This window comes from Lissotriton helveticus, chromosome 3_2, assembly GCF_964261635.1.
Source record: "Lissotriton helveticus chromosome 3_2, aLisHel1.1, whole genome shotgun sequence".
In the NCBI taxonomy this organism is placed as follows: Eukaryota; Metazoa; Chordata; class Amphibia; order Caudata; family Salamandridae; genus Lissotriton; species Lissotriton helveticus.
The window spans coordinates 308526912-308553142 of NC_136062.1; positions in this window are offsets into that span (position 1 = coordinate 308526912).

The following is a 26231-nucleotide window of genomic DNA, read 5'->3' on the forward strand; positions in this document are numbered from 1 at the left end:
TGAGTGTGCCACCTGTTATACCAGAAAGGCACTCCCAGCTCAACAGCTGCGAGTCCTTCTGGAGATCATCCCAAAGTAGAAAGCCTGACGATATCAGTGGCCGAGAAAGTTGATCTCTAAGACAAACAGGGGTGACCATGGAGTCCCAAATTGGGTCCTGGCATACATAATAGGGAATATTAAAACTTTTCCTGATGTAAAACCAATTTTTTAAAGCAGCACCCAGAATCTTGAGCCTGACTTTCTTATAAAACTTGGGGTCCCCAAATTTGAAAAGGAAAAACTCTTGCCCCTGGGGATATCGTGTAATGAAGCCCGAAACAATAAACCTAATGAAGATGAATCCATCTTGTTGGCCAAAATTCTAAAGTTTTTAAAATGAAAAGCGTGACAGTATGTGAATAAAATGGGTAAAGCCAGACCTCCCGTGTTTAGACTTCTCCTATGCTTTTTCCAAGCAATGCTAAAGGACTTAGTGTTCCAAATAAAAGAACCAATTTTTCCCTGTAATTTCCCAATATCTGAAACCATAAAGGATAGCGGAATTGAATTGAATAGAAAGGTTATTTTTGACAAGCTGATCATTTTTATAAGATTTACTCTTCCGAAGATGTTTAAAGGGAGGCTTGACCACCGCAGAAGCAAGCTACAGACATCTTTAGAAACACTAGTCCAGTTGATCTTAGATATATCTTCAATTTTCTGTGCTAAGTGGATCCCAAGATATCTCATTCGGGGCTTAATTCCCTGTATTTCAGCATCTTGGTTCCATAATCTCAGTTTTATCTTTGTTTATTTTATAACCCGAGATTCCCCCGAAAGTTCGGCATGATCTACTAGTCTAGGAATAGCAGATCATCAGCGTATAGAGCAAATTCTAGCTCCAAATCCGCAATTTTAAAAGGTTTAATCTGAGTGTCGGTCCTAAGCCAGATTACTTGTGAATATCATTAGGTCATCCGCAAAAAGCGCAACTTTCTTTTCCCATCCTTGGTATTTAAATGGGATAATTCCTGTTTCCTTCCTTATTTTTTCTGCCAATGGTTCAATATATAAGTTGAATAGCAAGGGTGATAAGGGACATCCCTGCCTTGGCCCTCTTCTTATTGTTATGTTGTCGGTTAGAACTCTGTTTACCAGCACCTTTGCTTTTGGATTCTTGTATATTTGCTTTATTGCTTTTTGGAATGTGTCACCTGGGTCAAACTTCACTAAGGTGGCCGTTAAAAAGGGCCAGCTTACCCTGTCGAATGATTTGGCAGCAACTAGGGTTAAAACAGACAATGGTGTATCATGGTGAGTTGCAATGTCTATTGCTAGGACAAGCTCATGTGTTAATTGTTGTATGTGCCGTCCTTTAATAAAGCCTTTTTGGTCTACATAAACCACTGAGCCTGCAATCACGTCAAGTCTTTTGGCTAGAATTTGCGTGTAGACCTTGTAGTCCGTATTTAGGAGGGATATTGGCCTGTAAGATTTAGTTCTTGTTGGATCTTTCCCCGGCTTGAGTATTAGATTGATTGTTGCCTCATTCCAAGAGTCTGGTAATGTTTGTTTTGCTAGAAATATATTGTTAAACAGTTTCGTCATTGGAGTTACTAATTCCTCTCACAAATGAGTGTACAACTCATTTGGGTGTGCGTCTGGGGCTGCCGCTTTACTTTTTTTTAGGTTCCTTACTACTCCTAATACTTCTTTCTTGGTTATTTCGTTGTTGATCTTATCTCTCTGATCTTGTGAGAGTTTTCGGAGGGCTATGTTTTCCAGCATATGTTCTATCGTTTCTTCCGTGGATGGTTCTTCCTCGGTGTATAAGTTGCCAAAAAATGCTTCGAATTCCTTTCTGATTTCCACTTCTTCTGTTGTGTATTTTTGGGCTCCCATCTGGATCTTTTCTATCCTATTTCTTATTGTGTCGGTTTTGAGCTTCCACGCCAATAACTTCCCGCAACCTTCTCCAAACTCATAGTGAGCTATTTTGCTCGTGTCCTATCTGCTTTTAAGATCACTTCAAGGAAGTCTACCAGCTCCATCTTCTTCTGATCTCACTCCTCCTTGAGTCTAGTTCTTGCTTCAAGACTCCCAGATCTACTAATCTCAAGCTCTAAGGATGCTATTCCCTTCTCTAATTCTTGTATATTATTTCTTTTGGTTTTGTTTCTGTAGGCCACAAGGCAGATTAATTTGCCCCTAATAAAGGCATTGTATGCCTCCCATGCTGTTTGCCTCGAGGTTCCTACTTTATTGCTTTGAAAGAACTCTTTGGTTTCTTTTACCAGGTTTTCTAGGCAGCTTGCATCTAAACAAATTCCCCTATCTACAGTATATCTACGTGTATGCATTGCATCGCTATGGTTAAGGTGTGAGATCACAGCTGAGTGATCCGATAAGTGAGCAGGTATATGATCAACTTTTAGTGTTGCTTCTGATAGTCTCTTATCTATTAGAAAGTAATCTATCCTTGATGCATGTCCCAACCTTTTATTTTGCGATGTATATTTATTGAGGTTTCCTCCTTTCTCCCTCCATATATCAACCAAACCCAGGTCTTTGATGCAATGATTCACCCACTTCCTCATTTTTGGTAAATTTGGACCATGTTTGGGTGGAAACAATCTTTTTTAATATCCAGAATTATGTTAAAATCTCCTCCCCTTATTATTGGGGCTTGTGCAGTTAGGCCTAGGAGTTGTGAGTAAAATTTTTGCAAATGTTCTGGATCGTCCTGGTTGGGGCTGTAATATCCAACCACTGTATATCTATTACTGCGCATTTTAGTTTCACCACTACCCATCTACCCTTTTTATCTACTTCAGTCTCTTCGATCTGAGCTCCAATTGATTTCTTAATTAAGACTGCGACTCCTTTCACAGTGCAGTTCTGGTTTGGACATGCCCAGTTAGCTATCCACTTTTGGTTTGTAAGAAACTTTTCCCATTCTTATTTTAGTAAATGTGTATCTTGCAGTACTATTATGTTGCAGTCCACTAATTTCAGGTATTCTAATATTTTAACCCTTCTTTTTTTTAATCTGAGTCCGTTTACGTTCCATGATATTATTTTAACTGGCATTACTATCCCTGTCTTGTTTGCAATTTCCCTATGTTTTTAATGCGGATATTGTTGCTGTTTTTTTGGGCTATTTCTATCTCATATTGCTTTCTTTGGACATCATTTTTTTTTATTTTTCCCCATCCTGCTCCCACCTTGTGCACAATGTTCTTTTTACGTTTATATTTTGTAGTGATCCCCCCTCCTCCCAATCCCTCCCTGGAAAAGCCGCCCTTAGCTCCTCTTTGGGGCGTTTTTCTATTTTGCCCCTTTTAGTTCCTCACCCCTTTTTTGGCTAGATACTTCCACAATATTCCACACAATATGCTACTCTGAACCTACTTTTGTGCTTTGATTTGATCTATAAAGTCTTCCACCTCCTTTGGGTCTCTGATGTTATGCATTCCTAATGCTGTAGGAAAATGCATTTGGACTGTTGCTCCTAGTGACTTTAGTTGCTGCATGTAGTAGCCTAATTGCCATTGGCTGTCCTGCTTTGTCTTGGATATATCTGATCTTATTCTGTACGCCCAATCTTTGATCTGAAATGAGCTAGCATTCAGACCCTCACTCAAAATTCTTTCCTTTAGGGTGTAGCTCTTAAATTTTATGAGGATTTTTCTAGGATTCTTTCTTGTCTTGCTCCTACCAAATGGGTCCCGATGGACTCTCTGAATATCCTCTGGCAGGTCAACGGTTTTTGTCCATGGTAATATGTCCTCTAGTAGCTTGATTATAAATGCTTTAATGTTTTCACTTTCTAGGCCTTCAGGTACATTTAAAATTCTCAGGTTGTTTCTTCTCGCTTGATTTTCCATTGCTTCCAATCTGTCGAAGACCACTTTGTCTATTTTTTCGGAGGTCTTGAGTTGGTCTATTTCTTTTTTATTTTCTTCCACTCTCTTGTTTAATGCCTCAACTTCCAGTTCAACAGAAACTGCTCTCTCCATAAGACTGTTTATCTTTTGATCCATCTCCTCACATACTTCCTGAATTTTTGTCAGATTTCTTTCTGATTTCTCAAAATTAGATCTCATCTCTCCCATCATGGTGGTCATCATACTTTCCAGACAATCCTTGTTCCTTTGTGACGTTATGAGCTCCTCCGGTTTTTCTACACTTGCGGGGTTGGGGGCATCCGTTTCTGTCTCCTGCTGATTTGGTGCTTCTAAAACCGCAAACCTGTTACTAGTGCTTACTTTTGACATTTTTACCAATGTCTCCTCGCTGTATGTCTCTCCGTTGTATGTCTCTTCCGTTTATCAGGCTGGGTCTTGTTCTGGTTTTTTTCCTTTTCCAAATTATCTCTCAAATTTTCTTGCACTTTAAAAAAAGACTTTAGTGAGGGGATTATCTTTTGTTTTATCAGACCGGGTGCTGTTAGTTTGGTCTGACTTGCTCTAGATGCAGGGTATTGCAGCTTTCCAGTTAGATTCAATTTCCTCTTCTTTTTAGTACTTTTTGGGACAATCAGGGGGGATATGCCTGATGATTTTACTACTTCTGGGGGGCGTACTACGTCTAATTTTCGCTCTTGGTACCGATCCCCCACCAGGGTAGTTCTACTTCTTAAAGAGTAATTTATGCCTTCCCCTTGTTCTTTTAATGAACTTTTTATATCCAACCGCCCTTGAGGGGGAGTGAATGCTTTTGGTTTAGCACGCCCTTCACCATTGCTCACTCTTGCCTCATCTCCCTCTTCTGTCTCCCGCTGATCCAACTCTGTGCTCTGCTCTTCCCCCTGCACCCCCTCCTGCACTTCCCCCTGTGCCCAGGATTGCTCTTTACTCTTAGCAAGGGTTACTATGAGGGTGTATTCAGTTTGCTCCTGGTTAGGAAAGCCTTTTGTAAGATCGTGTAACGCTTTACTTATACTTACCCCAATAAAGCGGGTGTCACGGGGTCTAGTTCTCCTTGGGGTAACTGGATGTCGAGACACTCTTGCCTTGTCTACCAATCTTGCTGTGATGCTTCTGCTCTTCTCAAGCGCTTTAGCCTCTTCAAGCCACACTTGAATAGTGCGGTTTCGCTGGAGTTGCTGCACCTCCACTTTTCCCTCAGGTTTTCTATGCTGCCACTCAGCTCTGGAAATGCGGGAAAACGAGTGCCCCTTAAAAGCGCGGTCGCCCTGAAGTTTCCTCCACTTTCTCTTGGATTTTAATGCAACTTCTCACCCCTATAGATGCAAAGGAATGTCAAAAACGCAGCACCCAGCGCCACACACGTCGCTGCTTACTGCCGCCGCCACTGCTGCCTCTTCCCTCCTCAACCCTCCTCGACCCGGAAGGACAGAGCACTGCCTCCCCCCACCCTTACGCTTCGGAGCTGGATCGTATCTCGAGCCCACACTGCGAGCCCTGTTCCTTGGCTCCTGCGTGGAACCCGTCGGACCCGGAGGTAAAAGATTTTCTTCGAGCGTGCTTCTCCCATAATTTGCTCACCACGTAGGTTTTACTGTAGGATCAGTACTCCATTACTTTTTTTCTGCGTGAATCCTGTTGTTTTGGTGAGGAGCTCGCGATCGAGCCTCTTAGCCGGGTGCGATCTTTTTCACGGCTCAGGTAGCTTTTAGTGCAAAAAGCTTTTTTTTATTTAACTTTTTTATGCAGACTCCAACTTCCTCTTCCTGTCCAGAAGGCTCTGCCCAGTGATGTCCACCTCCTGTTCACTTTTCATTTGGATTTTGAGGTGAATGGATCACTCTCTTTGTCTGCAAATCCTGTTGCATATATATCTTTGTATTTTGAGGACTGTGTTTATGTGACATCACAACAAGTAAGTAAAAAAAAAGAAACTTTGGGAAAATAGATAGAGGACATGCACCAATATACATTGTCCCTTTTATAAAACAATTCAAATTTGATTGTGGTTGTGGTGGGGGGTCTAGATTTACAGAAGGAGCACATTTTTTTGCATTCTACTTTTTAGCTTTTATAAGGGAAAGTATTTGCACAATTGAGTAAATTTTCCCCACGTTTCTGAAATGTGCACTATTCTTTTGTTTTACCATTTGGCCAGCTTGCACTAGGCATTGGGCACATAAAACAACTGTTTCTGTGGTATAAGTTGTTTTAAAAACATCTATGATTTAGATCAGAAATTCCATTGGATTAAAGGCACAATACTTTTTTTTTGTACTTTACTTTTTTTCTTCAAAAAGTGTATTTTGGTAGGGTAATATTTCGATGCCTTGGGTGAAAATGTGTGTTTGGAAACTTTTTATAGCTGACAATTTAGATGGCAAGGCTGAATGAATGGCAGTGTTTTCTTCTTTATTTACCATGCCTCCTTTGTTTGCTGGCCAAGTGGCAAATGGTTTTGGTGGGACAGTGTGTCTGTGTGTCTGCCATAGACCACCATTTTGTCTTTGTTCACCATTCCATGTGTGCGGCGGCCATTTTGAGTAGTCAGTGTCCATAGGCCTACATGTGTTCTTTGTTGTCCATGCCCCCTTGCTTGTTGTTGTTTGCTCCTTGCTTGTTGTTGTTTGAACCTGTGGCCAGCGGCCATTTTGGGTAGTAGTCAGTGTGCTTTTTCCATAGACCTTCATGTGTTATTTGTTGTCCGCGCTTCTTGCTTGTTGTTGTTTGAACTTGTGGCCGGTGGCCATCATTAGCGAATTCTAAAATACCAAATCGGTATTTACCGAATCCTTCTTTACCGAATCGGTAAATAAGAAACGGTAAAAATGAGAATTGAGATGTAGTAACTTGTAATATACCGAATTTCATGAAATTTGGTATTTAAGAGTTGGTAATTACCATGGAATGAAAGCAGGTGGTAACCAGGTGCAGGCCATAAAACAGGCCGCAAAATGCAACAGTGTGATCAGAATGGCGGCATTCTATGTGATAGCAAGGCGGCTACGGCTACAGGCAGCAGGAGAGAGGCACTGGAGACGGGAGGAGCAAGTCTACAGACAGCAGATCACCCTCTTCCAACTCACTGAGGCAGAGATCCATGAAAGGTACAGGCTACACCCCCACACCATCCTGGACTTGATAAGGGACCTGCACCCACTCCTGGAACACCCAACAGCAAGGGCGCATGCCATACCACCACATGTGCAGGTGCTCTGTAGCCTACACCTGATTGCATTTGGCAGTTACCAGGGGGTGATAGCTGCGGTAGATGGGGTGTCCCAGAGCTGCCTGTCCCATTTCTTAAGGAATTCCTGGAGGCCATGATGCAGGGAATGCATCATTACATCAGCTTCTCTGACACACATGCGGAACTGCTGAAGACAAAGACTGACTTTTACCAAATGGCACAGTTCCCACATGTGATAGGCTGCATTGATGGCACATACATCCCAATCTACCCACCTGCCGCCACAGAGTGCATCTACAGGAACAGAAAGTCCACACACTCAATAAATGCGCAGGTGATCTGTGATGCTGCCAACATAATCACAGACATCGTGGCCAAATTCCCACGACTCCCAACAGTGGGATCTACACACGCCTGACAGCGGGGGAATTTGGAGAAGGATGCCTGCTAGGTAAAAAACTGTGACACACCCTGATAGATACTGCAGATGTAGGTATTGTTGTGCATGTGACAAATGGCTCTCTCTTTTCCACATAGGTGATAGTGCATATGCTGTCCGCTCATTCATCCTGACACCGTACCTGAACCTATCAACCCCGAGTGAGAGACGATACAACGTGGCACACAAATCTACTAGCAATGTCGTGGAGCGCACCTTTGGCTGTTAAAAAGCAGGTTCCGCTGCCTCCATAAAAGCAAAGGTGCACGCCAGTACTCACCCCTCATCTGCTGTAAAATAATTGCAACTTGCGCAATGCTGCACAACCTTGCCACTAGGAAAAGCAGTAGAATTAACAGATATTGAGGACAATGATGATGAAGATGCACAGCCTGAACCCAACACAGCAGGAGTGGCGCCTGCAACAGATGGGAGACAGAGTTGGGCAGAGATCACACGCAACTATTTCTAAGACAGGCGTTACATGTTCATGACGTAGTTTAATAACTGGTCACTATGACAAAGAACAAATGGCACACCATGCCAATCCAAATGCTGACAACCTTAATAGGTAGTCATGGGTTACTTCACCCTAAATATGTACATAAATGTGTGGTCAGCATTAACGTCTGCGCCCACGCACAACAGTGCTGGATGCCTGCAGCTGCCCTTCCTCTCTGTCTGCGGAGCCAGGGCCCGCAGCATGCCGCCTGCTGCTTCTCCATGTGTCTGGGACAGGGGGGTAATGCTGCTCCTGCTGGTGGTCTCATCACTCTCCTCCACAACTAGTGCACCAGCGTTGGCTGAGTGGGTGGTCAGCAGCACTTCCAGTGCAGTTGTCACCTTCCCCATCCCCCTGGTGACATCAGTGTAGCAGTGCACAAGTCCCTCCTGCATTACCACGGAGCGCCTGCAGAGCAGGGAAGTGGCAGTTGCCAGGCGGTTCACTGCCTTGGTGTGCTGCCCCATGTACTGCCTCTCCCTGCACCTTCTGGCCCTGTCCTCGTCCAGTTTGTCACAGAGTACCATAAAGGACTGGGACATGTCCCGCATTCCCTCTGCCATCTCCAAGATGCCCTCAGCCATAGAGCTGATGCCCCTGTCAATATTGACAATGTTCTGGTTTAGGTGCCACATTTGTCTTTGCACTGATTGTATGGCCTTACCCTGCAGGCGCTGCACTTTGACCATACTGGCCTCCAGCCCTCCGAAGACCCCATCACCCTGCCGAGTTGTGCTGCACTCTCAGGCCCTGAGGCGTCTCGCACCTGTGTGCACACCCTCGGAGGTGGACTGCAGCCCAGCATGTGTTTCCTCCAGTGGTGCACTTGGTTTGTCACCCTCCCTTGTGTCCTCAGAAGACGACTCCATGACATGGAGAGTGGCAACAGCATGCCTCCTGGGCCTTACCACCACAGGTGATGTTGATGCTGGTGAGGCTGACAGTTCTTGTGAGGCTTGCTTTGGTGGAGATTCAATCAGCAGTGTTGATGCTGGCTCTGCTGTTGTTGCTGGCTCTGGTGGTGAAGCTGCCTGTGGTGTTGGTGTCGGTGGTGGTTGAGTGTTGTGACCTGCACTTGTACTGGCATCCTCAGTTCTTCCCTTACGGGGTGCCCTCCCCTCCTTCTCCTGTGCAGTCCTGCGCGATGACTCTCCTGTGGACAGATATGGACTTTAGCTCAGTGGTCCTGCAGCCCTGCATTTCAAAATTAAATTACAATCCTGTCACACTATCTCAATGTCCTCTTCTGCTTCTGACTGATGTGTGTTGCATGCCTTGTTGTTCAAAGTGATGACTGTCATGATGGGTGTTTCACTGACTACATCTCCCATAATGCATTGCTGGTGTATACCAAAACCTGTACTGGAGTGTGAGTCACACAGCCACATTGGGGAATGAGGATAGGGAAGGGGGGGGGGAGGATTGCAGTGAATGCTTCTTACCTTGTTTTGTGGCAGCTCTGGCTGAGCTGTCTGCATCCCCGATTCTAGACACACTCTCGGGCTCCAGGATTGACTCCACTAGCTGCTCCAGGTCAGTGAGGGCAGGTGCCCTGCACCTTCCTCCCCCTGTGACACTGGCCTCTTTCCTCTGTGCAGCTAGCTTCTTCTTGGTAATGATCTGAAGATCATACCACCTTTTTTTTGAGGTCATCTATCTCACTTGGTCTCACCCAATGGCATTCACCTTTGCCTGGATTGCCAGCCAGGTCTTCCTTTTCACAGCCTCTGCTACCTGCAGAGACTGTTTGCCAAAAAGCTGGGTGTGGTGTTTCACCACCTTCTCCACAAAGACCTGAAGATCACTTACACTGAACTTCATCTTCCTTTTTTTTTCAGCTCCTTCCCTCTCTGAATCATTTGATGCCATCCTGCAGTTCTCCTCAGCAATGTTCAGCCAGTGGCTCAGTTGCTCCCAGCTCTCCAGAAGGTTCTGATTGTCTGCACCTGCATGGGTGTGCCCACCTCCTGGTTGTGGGGTGGGGTGCATGCACAGGATTGGTTGAATCCTCAATTGCTTGTATTTTGAATCTCCGATTCGGTATTTACCGATTCGGTATTTACCGATTCGATAAATACCGATTCAGTAAATACCTAATCGGTACACATTTTCCAAATTTTACAGATTCGGTAAATGTTACCGAATTTTTTCCTACATCTCATTTACCGATTACGGAATACCGATTTGGTAAAATTCGGTATTTAGGAATCAGTAAAATATATTTACCTACATAGGGCCCTAAGAAATATTCCTCTGCACCCCACTGCTTGCCTAGCCTCATAACAGCATTAACTGTTTAAGGATTATGTCATTTTCCCCCGCACCCTCTGCCTGCTGTAGGCACAAACCCCCATTATCTTTTTTTAAGGATTATTCCATTTTCCCTGTAGCCGTAACTTGTCATATGTCTCTTAGGCCATAGGGGCACACCAGCATTCATTTTTAAAAAGATGATGTCATTTTCCCTCGTACCCCTTGCCTGCCATAGGCACAAATTAGCATTCCTTTTTTTAACATTTATATCATTTTCCCCTGCACCCTCTGCCTGCCATAGGTCTCTTAGGCCATAGGCACACACCAGCGTTAATGTTTGAAGAACTGGGGGGCATATTATCAAGGGGGTTTATCTCCGCTTTTTGGCTTTAATAGCCAAGAAAGCGGAGATAAAATGATCTCCCTATTACCTAGCTGTCGCTAACACCAGTTAGCGACAGCTAGTAGGAGATAGCGACCATCTTGGGCCCCGTTTTGCATGTCAGTGATATTTATCACTAATGACATGCAAAGTGGGCGTGCCAAGATGTTAGCGACTGGAAACATCGCTATCTCCTATTACCAACTTTTGGAGATATTCGTGCTAAGCGCGAATATCTCCAAAAGCTAACACCTGCCCCTGAGCAGTTCTTAGCCATGTTATTCAATGGTAGGTGGATAACACGGCTAAGAGCATTAGCTCGGTAATGCCTGAATATCGCTGACTTTTCAGCAATATTCATGCATTTCGGCCGATTTTTATCGCTTAGGAGATAAACCTTGATAATATCAAGGCTCCTAAGCGATAAAAATCACCGCAGCTCGACAATAAAAATATCGCCGCTAAACCAACATAGCGATAATTATCGCTAGTTGTTGGTAATATGCCCCTATGTTATTTTCTCCTACAGCCTCTGCCTGCAATAGGTATACACCATCATAAATTGTTTTAAGGATTACTCAATTTCTACCTGCATTCCTGGCCTGACATAGGTCATAGGTGCAGACCAGTATTAATCTTTTAAGGATTCTTCAATTTTTCCCTGCAACCCCCTGTCTGTCATAGGTGTCTCACCTTAGAGTCATCTAAAGACAACTTTTTAATCAGCATGTTGTTACCCTAATGGTTTGGAATGGAGTGAATACACTATTGCAGTTGTTTATTTAGGCAACCACACTAAATTATATTGTCTGCATAAATTATTCAACCTGCAAAAATGCCATGTTCCACTGTATGTTTTTCTTGTTTAGTTGCTTTGGATGCACAAGAGACATCACCCACAATACTGCCGGCCGACACAAAGTGGCACCACACCACCTCAGTCCTCCTCTGTTTTCACTTGTGCAACTAAGTGTCAGCTCACAGGGCTAGAAGATTGCCCCAAAGAAAGGTGTGCCTTCAAAGAAAGTGGACAGTGAGGAAGAGGAGAAGAAGAAGCCGATTGCCATTACTGGCATTCCGCCCTCTACCTTTTCAGGAAACATTGTGTGCCTGCTTCACTGTCCTCCAGTCAGCAAGCTGGGGGCAGCACTCCCACATCAATGGCACCATACCAATCTAAGCCCAAGCCCATGTCTCTCAGTGAGGCAGCCACTGGAATGATTGTGAAGAGCAGTTAGTCTGAATTGGATTTGTCTCAGCTGCAAAGTGCCTAATTGGGCTGAGCAAGATATAATTCTCAAAACTTTGACTTCATGATCTCCAACAAGAAAAAGAAAGTGTACTCAAACATCTTTTCCAAGCTCCCTTCTGATGATCTGGAAATGGATTGGACTCCGGCTAAGTCTGACACCCGCCACGAGAGACAAGTAAAAAGGAAAGTTCCTGAAAGCCTTAGTATTATGGAAAGTTAAAATCAAGAGGACGAACCAGTGATCAGTATGAAAAGCATCTCAGGGGACACATGCATCCTGTTCAGAGGGATATGGCACTGGCTCCACCACCACATCAGCCAGCTTCTATATTTGTAAAACCCCCGTTGAGACCTGCATCCATCACTACCTCAGTCAAAGTATGCACTGCAGAAAGGCAAATGAAACACCCAGCTTCCCCCAGTTCTTCAGGCATTGGCAGTGGCATACTAGTTATCCTCCCCAGTTTTAGACTTTGTTACGAATAGCAAGTAAGAGGATAGCTTTGCAAAATGCTCCGTTTCCCATGTGAATGTTTGTCAAGGTAAGCCTGGTTCAAACTATGGTACTGGAGCCCAAACGTCGCACGTGAGAAAATATCATGCAATCCAGTGGGAGGATCACCTTAAAAATGTAGATGATTATGGGGGTGGTTTTGAGAGAAGGGAAGCAGCTCCGATGACGTTGATAGAAGGAGGTGATGAGGAATAGGAGGATGACAGATTTATACAAAGCAGCCCGGTTTCCTGCAGTGTGCCATCATTAACTGCATCAGCTACCTCTAAATGCACAAGACTCAGGTGCAGACACTACCGCATACAGTGATTCCCAAAACTGAGTCCACCACCTCCTGATTCTCTCCTGAAGTCGTTAGTGGCACCACAAAAGACGTAAATCTAAGCTACTATTATGGGCATATTTATGAAGAAGGGGCCCTATAAATGCAAATAACCAATGTTACATTTGAAAATGGGAAGCTAGCTGAAATATTATCTCTAGACCTCCTCTATTTTTCTTGCGTGGAAGGAGTGAGATTTTTAGAATTTGATGTGGCCATATGCCCATAACGAAAGGTTCCCAGCTGGACCTATTTTGCCAGAGTTACTGTTTCAGCTCTCTATAATGATGTGCTGCAATTGGTTAGCCAAGCTATGCAGCAGAGTGCTGTTCACACTATCCACCTGACAAGACATGTGGACCAGTTGGTAAGCAACTGGTTAGATGTGTATCATTGCACTCTTTCATGTGGGTTAGGCAACAGCTATCTACAGGTCTCAAAACTGAAGAAAGCTTTAAGGGCGTTTGGTCGCATGCAATGGTAAAAATGTTCACCATGGAGAAATCTCATACAGCTGCAAACAACTTGGAAGACTTTAACATCAAGGCATTTGAATGGCTTAGACCCAGGTATTGGATTTATTTCCAGGGGCATTGGCAATAATATAGTCAAGCACATCGTGGATAGTTTAGGGTCCTGTATTTGGCACATAGTATCAAACTAATTGTGCAGGACTTTCTCAGAACATAACACATAGTCAGCAACATAGTTGCCTCCTTCAAAAGAATCTTCACTAATTTCAGTTATTCTTGAAAAGCCCAGAAACAGTTGAGGGTCATTCAGCATGCTAATAGAGTACCGGTTAAAGGCCTCATATAGGAGGTTCCTACACATTGGAACTCAATGTACTACATGTTGCAATGTCTGTTTGAGAAGTACTGACAGATCACATACATTGTCCTTCAAAGAGGAGCGGATGCAACTAGGTAAGCATGACCATGGAGCTGGACAAATGGGGGCTAGTCAAATGGCTGACACAAATGCTACTTTTTTTTAGGTTTTCACACGGGAATTGAGCATAGCAGAGACCAGACCTGTCAGTTTATTTAACGAATGTATATAAAAGGCTAAAATTATTTTGCTGTTCTTGTGCCGTGCATGTCTATCTCAATTTCATGTGGTTTGGGAGTTGGGACTCAGAGTCAAGTTTCAGGATGGGACTACCTCAACAGCTAGAAGAAGGAAGTTATGAACAATGGCTATCTACTTAAAACGGAAACCAGCCTAACTCAAAGAGGCCTACTCAAACCTCTGGACTGGAGAGAGGTGTGTCGATTTGAGAAATGGTGAATAGTGTGCTTGCTCAAATGTCAAACTCCTCTAATTAAGTGGCTGTAGTGGGGGGATTGTACCTAGGTACATGTCACATGATGGACGCACTCGACTCAATACTATGACAGTTGTGAGATTGGGAAGCCAGGTTGTTAGATTTGGGGGTTTCTAGTTGACAGAGGTAGATACCTTTGACCAAATAGGGACAGGTGTATGCAGCTACTTGTCTAGGATTGGTTGTAAATGTATTCTCAGTTAATCACACAAATCATTATTGATGCAGCCTTAGCTCTTGCTCTGCCTCTTGGTCTACATAAAGCTTACCTTCCGCTTGCCTCTACAATATCAACATTTACTGTTTTGCAATCTACAGATCTTCTCTTCTTCTGCATGAAAGCTCTATACCACTCCTCCCTACCTTATAGGACCTTTTCAGCCATGGACTCAAAATGGGCATTCTAAGAAGAAGTACTGCCCAATTTTGCATTCATATGCAGCATACATTTTTCATTTCTCAACGATCATAAGTTTTAGAACTGTGTGGATCCACTCCTCCCTAATTTGTATTTTTCAAACATTGCTTTATGTGCTGATTTATGTGGTGTTGCAGCCTGAGAGATAGGACCGTGTTAGAAGTCTGTAAAGAGAAGCTTTCAAACAACATTGGGAATTTTGAAATATTGTAAAAAACTATGTCCAGTAGCCTGCCGATTTACTGGCCGACTACAGAAAAAGATAGATATTATTGTTTTGGTTACAGACAGCAGAATATGGTCCTCATTGCCATGATGGATGGGACCGAAGGCTCATTCACACAAGTGCAATGAAATTGCTTATATTAGGTAATGTTACTCACAACACAGGCCTTGCAGTCTGTTAACTCAGTAATTTTTGTGCACTAAATTGCATGACAGGTTTTTAATGCTAAGAGGACAGAATTGTTCACTACCAATTTGGGCCTCTCAGCTCTATGCTATCTTATAAATTATATGTGCTCTATGTTCCATATTTTCTATTACTCACTTTAACAATCAAGCGGAGGGATTTATCTACACTCTGCAGCATTTTATATTTCACAGAAGATGACTTCCTGTTTTGCAAATGTAAACAACCTTGAATGGTTCTGTACCATGGTAACTCGAGAGATACAACAGCAACTGCCACATTTGGCATTGTTCATCATCCTGTGCAAGAAATAAAGGAGGTGATCAAAAATAAAATACTCTTTGTTGCATAACCCACTCAATATGAAAAATGTCTCAAAGAAACGTGTTATTCAGATGCCGCAAAGACAGAAGGACCAAGTCTTAGAGTAATGGTGACAGACAGATATTGGAATTCAGGTCAAGGGCTCTACATTATTCTTAAAAGATATGCCAAAATGGCCAAGCTCTCAATCAATTATGATATAGATATAGTTTAAGGAGGGCAAGGGCACCACCAACATAAATTACAATTACTTTGGGGCAGGGAGTGCGGTTGCCTGCATTGACCATCTTTTCACATGTATCCCACTGTCTCCCAGGTTTTAGAAAAACTGACCTGTGGATGGTTTATCATGATCTCTAAAGCATTCCTAAGGCTGCAACCTTTGTTCTATAGCCTGGGAGTGCAGCGACTTCTAGTAGTTGGTTTTATGTATGGATTCTTTGTTACCTAAAACAGTACAAGAAAGACTCAGACACATGTAATGCTGTTTTCAAATGCTTTGTTGACAGTATCTATGACTAACAGTGATATTTGATGAAACTGTCAATGCTTTATCGACAAAAATGACTGCATGTAGACATAGTTACTGATTTCAATTAAATGCTTTTTTTAACATGTTGTTGTTAATGTGGTGACCCCTTGACACCTGCAATAGGCTTGCCTTATAGTAATGTTAGGATGGCCTACTCAAAGCCAGTAGGCTTGCCTTATATATTGACTTGGTGACATTTGGCAAAGCTAATAGGCCTGCCTTATTTAAAGTGATAGCCCTCTATATTGTGATGCTCTCTCTGCTATAGGTTGGGGGCAACCGTGGCTGCTGCAGGTAAGAGTGGTGAGGCCTGCAGGTGGGGGAGTTTGAGAGATGACCACAAAGGAACATTTTAAAAATTATTAATTTTCCCCTTGTGGTCATCTCTTGAAATCCCCTTAGCCAGCCCCACCGCTGCGAAAAAGAGCCTGGGGGTCTGGTTGGATGACTCCTTAAACAAAGCTTGCAACAGCATGGTTCGGCTTTCTCTGGATGCTTAGAAAAGTTCTTTGTCTACTCCCCCTTCTCTAAGTAACTTCTAGTTCAGCCCCTTTTACTCTCTCGTCTGGACTACGGAAAGTCTCTTTATCTGGGGGCTTTCAAAATGACCTTACACAAACTGCAGATGGTGCAGAACTCAGCTGCCTGGATTCTGCACAATGTCCCTAGACACCAGTCTGCTCATCATAGCCTCAAAACTCTTCATTGTCCTCCTGTGACAGAGCAGATTAAACTTAAATCACTCTGCATTGCCCACTGGGCCATCCTTGAAAGAGGGCAACTGATCTCCGAATTTCTGATCCCTACCTATTTTCTGGGATACACATTGCTCTCCTCTAATGCCTGTTTGGTCAAGATCCCTCTAATCAAAAGTACTAGGTGGGGATGTTGTTCCTTTCGCTACAACGTAGTCAAATTGTGGCACACCCTCCCCACCTTCCTGAGGGTGACCTCAAATGAACTATCAACCAATAAGGGAAATTATAAGCGCGTTACTCACCCATGAGGGTCTCAAGGCGCTAGAGGGGCAGCTTCGGTCAGGCGAAGAGCCAGGTCTTGAGGGTCTTCCTGAAGATGTGCAGGGTGGGGGCGCGTCTGATGTTATTTGGCAGCCCGTTCCAGGTCTTGGCCGCAATGTAGGAGAAGGATCTTCCACCTGTTTTTGCTCTGCGGATTCACGGGGGTTCAGCAAGTGCGAGGTCGGCAGATCGAAGGTTCATCTTGGGTATGTGGAAGGAGATTCTGTTATTGAGGTATCGGGTCTGGTGTTTTGGAGGCATTTTTAAACATGGGTGAGTATCTTGAAGGTTACTCTTTTCTCGACGGGGAGCCAGTAAAGGTTGCGCAGGTTCTGGGGGATGTGTTTGTGTTGGGGGATGCATAGGACGAGTCTGGCTGCGGTGTTCTGGATGGTGTGGAGTTTGCGGAGCAGAGACTTGTTGATCCTGCAGTAGAGGGCATTTCCGTATTCCAGTCTGCTGGTTATGAGGGCATGAGTGACAGTTTTACTTGATTCTGGGGGATCCATTTGAAGGCCTTTCGGAAGATGCAGAGGGTGTTGAAGCAGGTGGAGGCGGCGGTGTTGACCTGTCGGTTCCTGGAGAGGGATGATTTAAGTACGATGCTGAGGTTTCGGGCATGGTTCATGGGGGTGGGGAGGCTGCCGAGGGTGGTGGGCCACCAGGAGTTGTCCCATGCAGCGGGGGAGAGTTCAAGGACGAGGACCTCTGTTTTCTCTGAGTTGAGCTTCAGGCAACTGCTGCTCATCCAGGATGCGACGCCTTTCATTCCTTCCTGGAAGTTGAGTCTTGTGGTGATGGAGTCCTTGGTAAGGGAGAGGATGAGCTGTTTGTCATCAGCGTAGGATACTAGGCTGAGTCCGTGCTGTCTGGCGATGGCGGCAAGGGGGGGCCATGTATTTATTTATTTATTTATTTTCGAGATTTTTATTGCGCAAACAAATACCCGAAGGTGTCTCGGCGCATGTGGGGGCTAGAGGGAACGAACAGCAAGCTTACTGGTTGAACAACCATGTCTTTAGGAGCCTACGAAAGCTCATCAGATTGGGGGCAGTTTTAATCATGAGTGGCAAAAGGTTCCAAACTTTGGGAGTAGCAACCAGGAAACGCCTGTCTCCCCAAGTTGCCGTTCTCGTGCGAGGTACCGGCAGGAGGCAGGTGTTAGCGGATCTCAGCTGCCTTTTAGGGGTATACAACTGAAACGCTTCAGTCAGAAACTTAGGTCCAACGCCGTGCACTGCCTTATAGGCAATGCAGAGGGCCTTAAATTTAATGCGGCCCTCTACTCTTAGCCAATGCAGATGACGAATGGCGGGAGTAGTAGGCTGGCGGCGGGGGATGTCAAGAAGGATTCTTACAGCCGCATTCTGTATGGACTGCAACTTAGATAGAACAAGTTTCTGAGTATTAAGAAAGAGGGCATTCCCGTAGTCAATTTTAGAAAACTCTAGGGTAGAGACCAGGGTCTTCCCAGCTGAGGTAGGGAGGTAGGGCAGTAATTTCCTAATTTTCTTTAGAATAAAGAAAGCGGATGATACAACCTTATTGACGTGAAGGGTGAATGACAGCTTGCTGTCAAAAATTACTCCCAGGTTTCTGGCTTTTTCCACTGGGACAGGGGGAGAACCCAGCTGGGTAGGCCACCAGATAGAGGACCATTCCGGGGAGAGTTTACCGAAGGTCATGACCTCGGTTTTGTCCGAGTTAAGCCTCAGACAATTGGAGGACATCCAGGTGCTGACAGCAAGCATAGCCCTTTGGAAATTAGCTGCCACCACTGGGCCGTCCTTATGGATCGCCAGAACCAGTTGGGTGTCGTCTGCGTAAGATGTAAGTCGCAACCCATGGGCCTTTATTACCCTCGCTAAGTCCGCTACATAGATATTAAATAGCGTTGGACTTAGCGAGGAACCCTGTGGGACTCCACATGGGAGTGCAGAGACAGAAGAATAGAAATTGCCCAACTTCACTGTCTGGGTACGGTTGGCCAGAAAAGATGAAATAAGTTCTCTAGCCATGCCGTTTATCCCCAGGGCTGTGACACGGTCGACCAGAGTAACATGGTCGACCGTGTCAAAGGCTGCGGACAGGTCCAAAAGAATCAGGACGGCCACACCTCCCTGGTCCATAATAGCCCTGATCTCATCTGAGGCATTTATTAAAGCGGTCTCGGTTCCATGCCCTTTCCTGAAGCCAAACTGCGTTTCGTCGAGCAATTGGTGAGTATCGACGAACTCTGAGAGTTGTTTATTCATCAGAGATTCGCATATTTTGGCAGGAAAGGGGAGACACGCAATAGGTCTATAGCTGGCCAGAGCTGTGGGTTCCAGGGAGGGTTTTTTCAAAAGAGGTTTAATTACTGCCTTCTTCCAGGAAGCTGGATAGTGCCCAGTTTGAAATGCGGCGTTACAGATTTCCATAAGTGGACGAGAGATCACCTCACTGAGGTTAGCCATCACTGAGGGGGGACAGGGGTCCAAGGGGGAGCCAGACTTGATAGTAGACACGAGTCTGCTGATTTGATCTTGCGTGATGGGGGCAAAGGAGGAAAAGGGATCATGGTCAATAGCTAGTCCTTCCTCACTGCAAGCTCTGGATCTTGTCCCTGCATCCCCTGCAAAGGATGCGTAAATATCTGCCACCTTAGTGATGAAAAAGCTGGACAGAGCGTTACAAAAAGACTGAGAGGGTTCAGCCCCAGGACCCATAGAAGGGGTGGACAGAGTAGAGACCACTGAGAACAGTTCTCTAACAGAGTTCCTGGCATTCTCTATTCGAGCCGAGTAGAAGGCACTTTTTCGGGCAATAATAGCCTTTTTGTATACTGTCAGGGCATCTTTGTAGGATTGTTTGGCTATGGGGCAATAGAATTTCCTCCAACGCCTTTCTAGGTTCCTGCAATATTGTCGGTGGAGCCTAAGCTCTTCGGTGTACCAAGCCGCCGACGGAGCTGTTCTATTGGGTCGCATAAACTTCTCCGGGGCCACCTGATCAGCAGCGTTCCGAATCCAGTCTTGGAAGTCGGAGGATGAGAGAGCAGGGTTGGCTCTTCCCGTGGGAGAGGAAAATGTCAGGATGTCCGCCATCTGAAGAATATCTGCATTCTTCCAGGCACGAGTCCCTATCCTTGTTCGTGGCCTGGAGGGGGGAGGGTTAGCAGGCCGGGTATGAAAACCAAAGATAATGGCCCTGTGATCTGACCACGTAAGAGGAAGAGTGTCTAATACAGAGATGTCTGGGTTGTTGGTAAACAAACCATCTAGGGTGTGTCCCGCCTGGTGTGTGGTTCCCTTTACCAATTGTTGAAGTCCTAAGGTTAGGAGGTCAGCAGTGAGTTGATTGGTGTCATGGTTGCCCTGTTCTTCCAAAGGGAAGTTAAAATCTCCCAGTATCATGTATTCCGTCGAACTTAAGAGGTGGTCATTAAAATCAGAAAGTGTAGCAAGAAAGGAATTCGAGGCCCAGGAGGTCGATATAGCATAATTCCTTTGAGGGCTTGTTTGTAATTAATATTAATAGAAAAAGTAGCTGCTTCACAATTAGTGGACTGTATGGGATCGCATGTAGTACAGTACTGATTTTTATAAATAATGGCGAGTCCGCCACCGCTTCCTATATGTCTGTCATGCCTAGCAACACTATAGCCCTCAGGGGTTGCAAGGCAGAAGTCTGGTCCTGAGCCAGCATCTCCCCAGGTTTCAGTGGCGAAAAGGAAGTCAAGATCATGAGCGAGAATGAACTCGTTAATCTGTAAGCTGTGGCATGGAAGAGAGCGCGTATTAATGAGCGCTGCTCGACAGCCATGAGAGTGGGTAATATCCGATTCATGAGAGAATATATTACTAGGGGCATCTGAGGCTGAGGAACCTGACAAACGAGGTTGCGGAAGTTGGTATTGGCACCCAGGACAAGGGGAAGGGGTAACGTCCACTGCAGTAGAAAGAGGTAGAATGATACAGTGTTGGCGAGAGTGGCCAGGGTTCAACTGTCTTAATTGCTGGGATGAATAGCGCACTAGAGGGCCAGGGGTTATGGCCCTAGGCCGTGTCCGGTCGCGGACGGGCGCAGACGGGCTTGGCTTAGGCGCGGCTTCGGCGCGCGCCCGCTGCGCCAGCCCGCTGCGCCGTCTGGTCATAGTACCAGTTATATAGGGTGTGAGGAGGGCGGGAGGCCGGCGCGACTAGAGCGCAGCCCCAGCCACACCAAAGATGGCGTCCACCGCCGCCTACACCGGGTCAATCAACGGCTGGGCGAGGCAGGGAAAATGAAGCGATAGCGTGTAGAGGGGTGTCAGTGTACCTAGATAAAATTCCCCTTAAAATAAGCAATTTAGAAGCCCCCAACAAAAAATACTGTTCGAATTTAAAATCTCCTTAAAAACGAATTACACAGCGTGTTAGTGCCAGCAAAGTTGTAGATTCGATCGGACTAGCTCGCTGCCCTAGTACTCTCACTAGGGAGAGCTCTAAATGGCAGCGAGAGCAGAGCAAGAACCAAGCTAAATAGCCTAGGAGGGCGGGAGGCCGGCGTGACTAGAGCGCAGCCCCAGCCACACCAAAGATGGCGCCCACCGCCGCCTACACCGGGTCAATAAACGGCTGGGCAAGGCAGGGAAAATGAAGCAATAGCGTGTAGAGGGGTGTCAGTGGACCTAGATAAAATTCCCCTTAAAATAAGTAATTTAGGAACCCCCAACAAAAAATACTGTTCGAATTTAAAATCTCCTTAAAAACTAATTACACAGCGTGTTAGTGCCAGCAAAGTTGTAGATTCGATCCGACTAGCTCGCAGCCCTAGTACTCTCACTAGGGAGAGCTCTAAATGGCAGCGAGAGCAGAGCAAGAACCAAGCTAAATGGCCGGCGCGACTAGAGCGCAGCCCCAGCCACACCAAAGATGGCGCCCACCGCCGCCTACACCGGGTCAATAAACGGCTGGGCGAGGCAGGGAATATGAAGCAATAGCGTGTAGAGGGGTGTCAGTGTACCTAGATAAAATTCCCCTTAAAATAAGCAATTTAGAAGCCCCCAACAAAAAATACTGTTCGAATTTAAAATCTCCTAAAAAACGAATTACACAGCGTGTTAGTGCCAGCAAAGTTGTAGATTCGATCTGACTAGCTCGCAGCCCTAGTACTCTCACTAGGGAGAGCTCTAAATGGCAGCGAGAGCAGAGCAAGAACCAAGCTAAGTAGCCTGGGAGGGCGGGAGGCCGGCGCGACTAGAGCGCAGCCCCAGCCACACCAAAGATGGCGCCCACCGCCGCCTACACCGGGTCAATAAACGGCTGGGCGAGGCAGGGAAAATGAAGCAATAGCGTGTAGAGGGGTGTCAGTGTACCTAGATAAAATTCCCCTTAAAATAAGCAATTCAGAAGCCCCCAACAAAAAATACTGTTCGAATTTAAAATCTCCTTAAAAACGTATTACACAGCGTGTTAGTGCCAGCAAAGTTGTAGATTCGATCCGACTAGCTCGCAGCCCTAGTACTCTCACTAGGGAGAGCTCTAAATGGCCATGTAGATGGTGAAGAGCGTGAGGCTAAGTGATGATCCTTGCGGTACTTCGCAGTTGTCTTCCCTGGGTTTCGAGAGGAAGGGTGGAAGTCTGATTCTTTGGGTTTTGCTGGCGGGGAAGGAGTGGAGCCAGTCCAGAGTGGTCCCCTGTATGCTGGCTTTGTGGAGTCTGGGGGTGAGTGCGCGGTGGGAGACGGTGCTGAAGGCTGAAGAGAGGTTGAGTAGGATCAGGGCTGCAGTGTGTCCTTGGTCGAGGAGGGTGCGTATGTCATCTATGGGGGTGAGTAGGGCGGTCTCGGTGCTGTGGTTGCTGCAGGATCCAGATTGTGAGGGCTCAAAAATTGAGTTTTCTTTGATTAATTTTGTTCGATGGACGTTGGCGATCTTCTCAGTGACGTGAAGGGGAGGAGGGAGATCTTCTTGAGTAGAAGTCTGACTTCGGTGCATTTCCAGTCATTGGGAAAGATGCCAGTTCCGAAGGTGGCGTTGATGGTGCCTCACAATGCCAGGAAGGCATGTTGTGCACTTCCATGCACGACATGGCAGGCACTGCGCGGTATCCCCATGTGAACCCCCCACATCCCCCCTAATGTCAAACACTGCATGCCTTTCTGTGGCGGCATTGCCGCCACGGAAAGGCATATCCCTGCCTGCATAGTAATATGGATGGCGACACCGCCACCATATTAAACCCTTTTCCGTTGACCGGGCGGAAAAGTGGCAGACGGTCTTTCCGTCCGCAGCGGTACCCCCCCCGCCATAGTAATATGGTGAGGGGAATTGGGGGGCAGGTGGGATCGGATCACGGGTGTTGTGGGCGGTGGCGATCCGCCCGTGATCCTAATGGGCCCTTAAGGGTGGATTTCGGAGACACTATGATAAGACCCCAAATTTCATCACATGCGGATCCATTGATCTCAGGGGTTCTGACCACACTTGAGTCCTCAGCAGTCATGTGACACTAGCCAATGTCTTAAAATACAAAGCATCACTACAGTGCCAGGCCCAGCCACTATATTTGTACGTGTTCGATCCCTCTACATCTAGTGTATTATGGAATAGTGTAATTTCTTTTGTGAAAGTTAGGAAGATAATCACTGGTGACTGATAATTGATTCCAGGTTTGAGTGCTAAAGCCTTGGATTATTGGGCAATCCCGTAGCATGTGTGTGCTATGTCCATCTTGAGTTTTACATTTCCGGCAATGTTGGGTTGGTATTAGATTTACTTGGAGCATTTTATGTGATGAACGATGCTAATCGTGGAGAATCTTGAACATGCTAAACTTCAATCTGGCTCCTCTCACACTTTTGGCGTGAGTAGCGTGGAAATCACACAATCCTTCGGCAGAGTACGTTTTTTGGATCCCGGGCTACCATTTATTCTGTATGTACTGGGCTGTCGGTTCAGAACATAAATCTTCTGTCAGTGTGTTATAAAGGCCACTGACTAGCTTTTTGTAGCTGCCCCATTATTCCTGGTAAGAATGGAGAGTGGATTCTGAAATGGATGAGATCAAATTGCCTGCAGGAGTACAGAGGGAGCCTTAGAGCTGTTCATAATATAAACATTGAAAGAAAGACAGGATGAAGTCCTCAAGGAGGGCTGTGAACGATTTTAAGGCCCCATCAGAGACTACAAGCCATGTCAGTAATATTGCTTTGTGTATCTGGATCAGTAGAACTGTTTTCCAGTTGAACGTATGGCTGTGTTGTACCATAGGGGGGCTTGGAGATTTACAAAAGTATTTTGTTTAAGAGACATGTGGTGCAATATTCATATCTGTCTGTACGTCATCAGGATAGGGTATGCTCTACCTTTCCAGCTTGAGATGTAACTGACACCAGGCGGGAAACACAGCATTATCATGTGACCAGTCACAATACTAGGGTATTAGAAAGCAGAACAGTGCCACATCATGATTTGCATTGAATGTAAGTACCAATCCAACACTTTGCGTCTGATCTGCACATCGGTTGTGCTGTTGTATGTTCTGCCAGGATTGGAGTGTTTTAATTTTCATTTTTAATGGTTCCTGGAGTTAGATTTTAATCCTGTATTGTAGCAGATAAAAGGTGCTCCCTCCTGTCAAAGTCAATGTGTTTTTGCCCCGCAAGGGTGGCTTTCTCGGGAGTAAGCAACAAGATGCGGGCCCTATGCAACCCCCAATAGTTAGTGGAAGGCAGTCTCTCCACTTGGTTACTATGTGAATAGCCTTCTTTCCCCTTTCTAGTCTCTGCATGATTTAATATTCCAGCGTGATCTTCTGCTGTGAAATTGATATCATTGAGTCGATGATTTCTCCAGATTCATGTTAGGTCGCACTGAAAGCCGTGTATTTTATTGGAATTCAGTGGCGTCACGAGGGGGGTGCGGGAGGTGCGGGCCGCACCAGGTGTCACCAGCAGAGGGGTGACACCAAAATGAACTCGCTATTTATTTACTGTTCATGTAACACCGTCCGTACTTATTAAACAAGCCAAGACGTTGTGCAATGCGGAACATTATAGGAACAGTAAATAAATAGCGAGTTCATTTTGGTGTCACCCCTCTGATGGTGTCACCTGGAAATGGAATAGGTCCATGGTAATGGCGTAATGTGGCGATTATAAGTGGGGCCATCGGATTATCTCCTGCATGAACAGGGTGATGCAAAACCAGAAATCAAAAACCTTCTTTTCTATCTTTTTCCCAAACGTTGCGAAAATACTTTCCTGAAAGTAAAAGAAAGGTGACCTTCCGTGAAAAATGATCTGTCCCAAATTAATGGACAAAGCCCTTTTTCGCTGAAAAAGAAAAATGCTAATCTGTGCTTTTTTTTTTTTTTTACAAACAGGCGTGCCATTATTTACAGGACTTTAAATCAATGTAAATTGTGTTTACAGGTATCTACTTTCTACACTTAGTAGTTCACATACTGGTCGTGAGAAGTAATTCCCGAGACAAAAGATAGTGATATCTTTTGAGATGTGAATGAGAAGTGCCTGGCCGACATGTTGAAGGAGGAGGACATCCAGTCCTTTCAGGATTTACAGGACAAATTTGGTCCCATCCTGGTCGTTTGCTGATGGGCCACCCTGAGGCACAAGTCTGTATCAGGGGAGGCACCCTCCCATGAGAGCCTGGGTGAAGCTCTGACTCTTCTCGGTGCCTGGCATGTCGGCGGATGGTCCTGGCTGTCAGTCAGTCAGTCCTTGGGCCACAGAGTGAGTTGCTGCTGCTATTTTAAAGGGGAGTGGAGAAGTAAGTGCAAGGTTGTGCTGCTGGGATCTTGGGGAATGGGACCCAGTGGCGTCACTAGGGCGTTGCGGGCCGCACCGGATGACACCAAACTTTTCCACTCAATTTCAAAGCGCATTTCATGAGTTTATTTCAGTCACTTTAAGAAGAACCAAAAACTGTGGGAGAAACCATGGGTGGGAGGGGGGAGTAGGCGACGAGGAAAGGGTTAAAAGAGCAGCAGGCAGGGGAGGGGGAGTGCAGGCGGAGGGGGTGGATGGTGCAGGCAGAGAGGGAGATGGTGCAGGCTGAGAGGGAGATTTTGCAGGCAGAGGGAGAGATGGTGCAGGTAGGGGATAAGATGGTGCAGGCAGGGGGTGAGATGGTGCAGGCGGAGGGGAAACTGTGCAGGCGGAGGGGAGATGTTGCAGGCGGAGGGGAGATGTTGCAGTCGGAGGGGAGATGGTGCAGGCAGAGGGAGAGATGGTGCAGGCAGAGGGAGAGATGGTGCTGGCAGAGGGTGAGATGGTGCAGGCAGGGGGGAGATGGTGCAGGCAGGGGGGAGATGGTGCAGGCAGGGGGGAGATGGTGCAGGCAGGGGGGATTTTGGTGCAGGCTGAGAGGGAGATGGTGCAGGCAGGGGGGATGGTGTAGGCGGAGGGGAGATGGTGCAGGCGGAGGGGAGATGGTGCAGGCAGGGGG